The sequence below is a fragment of the Zingiber officinale genome, chromosome 3A (genome assembly GCF_018446385.1).
Source record: "Zingiber officinale cultivar Zhangliang chromosome 3A, Zo_v1.1, whole genome shotgun sequence".
Lineage (NCBI taxonomy): Eukaryota > Viridiplantae > Streptophyta > Magnoliopsida > Zingiberales > Zingiberaceae > Zingiber > Zingiber officinale.
In genome coordinates this window covers 35,994,695-36,000,694 of record NC_055990.1, presented here as the reverse complement: position 1 = coordinate 36,000,694, position 6,000 = coordinate 35,994,695, and positions in this window count along the sequence as shown.

Below are 6,000 nucleotides of genomic sequence, written 5' to 3'. Positions count from 1 at the left end.
GGGGAGCCTCACCAAGTCAGGTAAGTAAGGTACGTAATCTAACCCTGACTTAGTCTTTTCGCTTTATTAAGTCTCTTTCTAAAGACTTATTCAAATTAGAAAATGAAAATGCTGAATTGAAATTGAACCTAGCAAAAGCATGTCCACTAGAAATGTATGATAATCTAAAATTAGAAAATGAAAAATTAAAAATTGAAATTGAGAAATTGAAAGATAATGATTCATGCTTAAATAAATTTCTAAAATCAAAATTAAGAATTTATGGAAAAGTGAACTGGTATATAAAAAGACATCAGGGCCAACTTAGAAGAATACCTAAAGGATATGTACCCCCTAAGTTTTTGACCAACCCTGTAGGAAAGAACCTTTATTGGATTCCAAAATATTTGCTAGTTTAAAATTTCTCTTTTAGTTAAAAGCTTACAGTGAGAAAATTAAATATTGAGTTTCTTTATAGAAGCTTTGTCTAAGGAAGTAGTTATTGCTCCAATAACCAATAAGACCTAGTGTCTCGCCACGACCTGAAAGCCGAAATATCGAAATAAAATGTATAATTAACTTTCTGATAAAAGTATTAAAATTAAAATTAAATAATGCTTTGAAAGTTTTTTAAATATTTTTTGAAAACTCTAAAAATTAATTTTGACTTAGAAATTATTTTGAAAAAATTCTAAAAAAAAAAAAAACAGTTGACCTAAAATTTTTTTTTGAAAAATTCTAAAAATTAATTTTGACTTAGAAATTATTTTTCTGTTTAGAAAATTTTGAAAAATTCATCTTACTCAAAAATTTTCTAAACTTCAAAATATGTTAAAAAGATGTTACCTTCTATATTACATAGGTTAGGCTCAAAAGAGACCGAGTAAAAAGTAAGCGTAGTATAAATCTGGAGTAATTAATTAAATTAATTGAAAATTAATTTCATATTGACTAATTGAATTGAATTAATTTTTTATTAAAATTAAATTAAAAAATAATTATTTTAATTGATATTAAATTAATTGAATTTATTTAAAAATAATAATTAAAAAATTTATATAAAATTAATATTAAATTAACTGAATTAAGTTCACCTGACTTCTGACTTGAGTGAATGGATTGCGGAATGTTGGTGATCGAGCTTTGCTCCCTTGGCTTGGGACGTCCAATTTTGGTTCATTCGTGTCGGACGGATGTTTGTGTGACATTATTATTTATTTCACTGTCATGTGCGAGTGTTGGGCCCACGTGTGGGCATGCATGGGTGCAATTTGTTGAGTGTGCGAGATTTTCAAACTGAAGTTTGACAGGTCCCAGCGCACAAGAAGTCAAGAACAGAGTGCTGTAAAACAATTGGCAAAACAAGTTATTTTTGGATACGGTAAATTTCAAAGGCCAGATTACCGGCTAGAAAATGCTTATAGAGTATTTCATTGATATATATTGATATGGTAAGGAAGAAGGGTCATTTAAGATAGGCTAAAATAAGGAACATCGGTTGATATGAAGGTTAAAATCATTAAAGTTTAATGGGTTGGTTATGATTGAGCAGACACTCATGTCTGATCGGGCAAGTGAGACCGAGCAGACAGCATAGATCTAAGAGAGACAAATGAAAATTTTAGCTCTCGATTGTCGTTCCATCCAAGAAACCAGCATATCCGTTCGGGAGAGAGCTAGCATTTTGACTACGAAAAAGTTTAGTGAAGGAGAATGGTGTTATTCAACACAACTGAGCGGGAGTGTCTTGGTTGAGCAAACACCGGTCGGCTTATAACAGGATTCATCCGTGTATCTCCTCATATAATCTTTTGGAGATTTTGTTGGATATTGGAGCCTTAATGGATCAATACGATTTTGTGGAAAAATCGAAATGTCATCAATAGATAAAAGTCGTAATTGACTTCAAAATTGAAATCTACGTTTCGAATAGATAAATTTAGACTATTAATTTGCTCAAAACCGATTAAAGGTGAATAAGAAATTAATTGTTTAAAGTCGGCCCAAATAGACATTAATTATTCATTAATGATATATATAAGGAAATGCATGGGAGAATAGTACTACATCGGAAATTTTCGATGTGCATTTTTTGCTTATTAATGATGCTATGTTAATGGAGTTAACTCAGAAAAAGACCAGGCACACCTGTGAGCCCGGCACGTGCGCACGTGCGCAATGGGCGCTTTGTAGGCGCAATTTGCATTTCGGGTGGCATCCACGTGGGCAAGAAGAGATGGTTGGACTGTTGATTGGGCTAACGGATGGCAACCGTTGATCAAAGAGGTGTGATGGATCGCTTGTGATGCGATCTAGAGCATTAGATCTCGAAGAGTCACGATCTGACCACTTGGGATGAGACTTGATCTGAAGCGTCAGATCGAATGGATCAGTAGATCCAGATCCGATGGCTGATGACAATAGGCGAGATCTGAGGGTCACAACTCTTCAGATCTGATGGATGTGATTAAAGTGGGATATGTGAAGGGTTATAACTCTTCAGAATGGACGATCTAGATCGATCCAGCCCAAAGAACACATCCTCTCACCCAAAAAGGCATTCAACCTCTTCATTTGGTATAAATAGAACCCTCGCTGGTCTTGGAATTCGGAGTGCTACGATTCCGAGACGTTCGTCGTTGTATCTTGGGAACGAATTGCTGCTATCCGTTAGCACCGTAGCGGAGCAATATCATTTACGGATATAGTGTTGAACACTAGCTTCGACGATCAGTATCAGTTTGCGCACTCCGGGAGATACCGGGAATAACAGTCGTAAACGATAACGACGTTCCGACCGCCATTCCGCCAACATCAATTCCGCACGGAGAAAAGCCGAAGAAATTCAGCGAAGCTGACTTCAAAAGATGGCAGTAGAAAATGCTGTTTTATCTAACGACGCTAAACCTTGTACGGTTTTTGCAGGAAAACCCGCCAGCCGCTACGGAAGGTAGTAAGGCTGCTTGCGATGCGTGGTCACACGGAGATTTCCTATGCCGTAACTATATTCTCAACGCCTTGACAACACGCTGTATAACGTGTATTGTTCATTCGAGACGACGAAATCTTTGTGGGAATCACTTGAGAAGAAATACAAGACCGAAAATGCTGGATTAAAGAAATTCATCGTCGACCGGTTTCTGGATTTCAAGATGGTGGACTCTAAGAGCGTCTCAGCTCAAGTCCAAGATATGCAATTAATACTGCATGATCTGGACGCTGAAGGCATGAAGCTGAACGAGTCATTCGCAGTAGCTGCGGTAATTGAGAAGCTCCCTCCGTCATGGAAGGACTTCAAGAATTAACTCAAGCACAAGTAAAAGAAGATGGGACTGAAAGACCTAATCCTGAGGCTGCGAATAGAGGAGGATAATCGAAAATTATCCGACTCTAGAGGAACCAAGCGGACTATTGACGAAATGTCCAACCTGGTTGAGCCAAACTCCAAAAAGCCGAAGCAGTTCAAGAAGAAGGCTTAAGTAAAGAAGTTCAAGGGCTCTTGCTACAACTGTGGAAAGTCAGGACACATGTCAAAGGACTGCAGACACCCGAAGAAGCCAACCAAGGGGCCAAAAGATGCTGTAAACCACGTCGCAACCTCTCTTGAGGATTTAGATCTCACTGCGCTCGTGTTTGAATCTAATACAGTGGAGGATAACCCGAAACAGTGGTGGATCGATACTGGAGCAACTCGTCATATCTGTTCAGATAAGGCGATGTTCTCCAAGTATACTCCGATAAATGGAAGGAAGCTCTATATGGGCAATTCCAAGACATCTCCGATCGTCAGACTCGGAAAAGTTATTCTGAAGATGACGTCTGGAAAGGAACTAACTCTGATTGATGTGCTCCATGTTCTCGACATCAGAAAGAACCTAGTTTCTGGATCGACACTTGTTAAGGTCGGGTTTAGACTAGTGTTCCAGTCCAACAACTTTATCCTTACGAAGAATGGTGTCTTCGTAGGAAAGGGGTACTTAGAACAAAGTCTATTCAAAATGGTTGTAATGACTGTACTCCAAAAATTTGATGGTAATAAAATAATTGCTTCCAGCTATGTGGTTGAGTGTTTCAATTTGTGACATGATCGACTCGGACATGTGCATAATAATACTCTGAAACATCTCGTCAAACTAAATTTATTACCGAACGTCAATGTTGACGAAACACACAAATGTGAAGTGTGTGTAGAAGCTAAAATGACGAAACTACCTTTTCATTCGGTGGAAAGGTCAACGACTCCTCTAGAGTTAATACATAGTGATCTATGTGACTTGAAATTTGTACAAACTAGAGGAGGTAAAAAGTATTTCATTACTTTTATCGATGACTACATGAGGTTCTGTTATGTCTTTCCTTTAAGAAGTAAAGACGAAGCCTTAGAGGCGTTCAGAACCTATAAAACAGAAGTTGAAAATTAACTTGACAAACGAATTAAGATAATTCGTAGCGATAGAGGTGGAGAATATGGGGCACCGTTTGATGAATTTTGTTCAGATTCTGGCATTATCCATCAAACAACGGCGCCTTACTAACCTCAATCGAATGGTATTGCTGAACGTAAAAATTGGACACTAAAAGAGATGATGAATGTCTTGTTGATAAATTCAGGCTTACCTCAAAACTTATGGGGGGAAGCAATATTATTGGCAAATCACATTCTCAACAAAATCCCTCATAAGAAAAGTGATAAAACTCCATACGAACTATGGAAAGACCGCAAGCCATCGTACAAATACCTGAAAGTGTGGGGGTGCTTGGCAAAGGTCGAAGTACCTAAACCAAAGCAAGTAAAGATCGGACCTAAAACATTCGATGCGGTATTTGTCGGATATGCCCATAATAGTAGTACATATCGTTTTCTAGTTCACAAATCAAACATTCCTGATATTCATGTGGGAACAACCATAGAATCTCGGAATGCGATATTCTTTGAAAATGAATTCCCAAATAAGAAGGAAAACGTTGAAATGATAACAACGGAAGTTCAAACGAAAATGACGTTACCGAACTTAGCTGTTATAAAAGGACTATTGACGATCAAAGCGAAGGGCCACGTCGTAGCAAACGGGCTAGAACTGAGAAATCGTTTGGGCCAGATTTCATGATTTTCATGTCGTAAATGGACCTAAGAACATTAAGTGAAGCTCTCTCTAGTCTCGATGCTCCAATGTGGAAAGAAGCTGTCAACAGTGAAATCGAATCCATCATGAATAATCATACTTGAGAATTAGTAGACCTTCCTTCTGGTAATAAATCATTAGGTTGTAAGTGGATACTAAAACGCAAGTATAAAGCTGATGGATCAATTGACAAGTATAAGGCCAGACTTGTAGCCAAGGGGTACAAGCAAGAGGAAGGCCTTGATTACTTCGATACCTACTCACCGGTGACAAGGATTACGTCCATACGAGTGCTAATAGCCATTGCAACACTGTATGATCTTGAAATACATCAAATGGATGTTAAGACTGCGTTCTTAAATGGTGAGTTGGAAGAAGAAATTTATATGGAGCAACCTGAGGGGTTCGTGGCTCCAGGAAATGAGAAAAAGGTGTGTCGACTTGTTAAGTCATTATACGGACTTAAGCAAGTGCCTAAACAATGGGACGAAAAATTTGACAAAGTAATGTTGTCAAACAAATTCAAAATAAATGAATGTGACAAATGCATTTATGTCAAAGACACACCTAAAGGTTATGTAATCATCTGTCTATACGTAGACGACATGCTAATAATGGGCAGTAATCATGATATAATCATGTCTACAAAGAAAATGTTGACCAAAAATTTTGATATGAAAGATATGGGTCAATCAGATGTTATATTGGGAATTAAAATTCTCAGGACATCAGAAGGGATAGTTCTGACACAATCCCATTATGTAGAGTCAGTATTGAAAAGATTCAATGCGTACGATCTCTCTACAGTAAAAACACCTATGGATCTAAGTCAACACTTAGTGAAAAACCATGGTGAGACCTTATCGCAGTTGAAATATTCTCGGATAATAGGCAATTT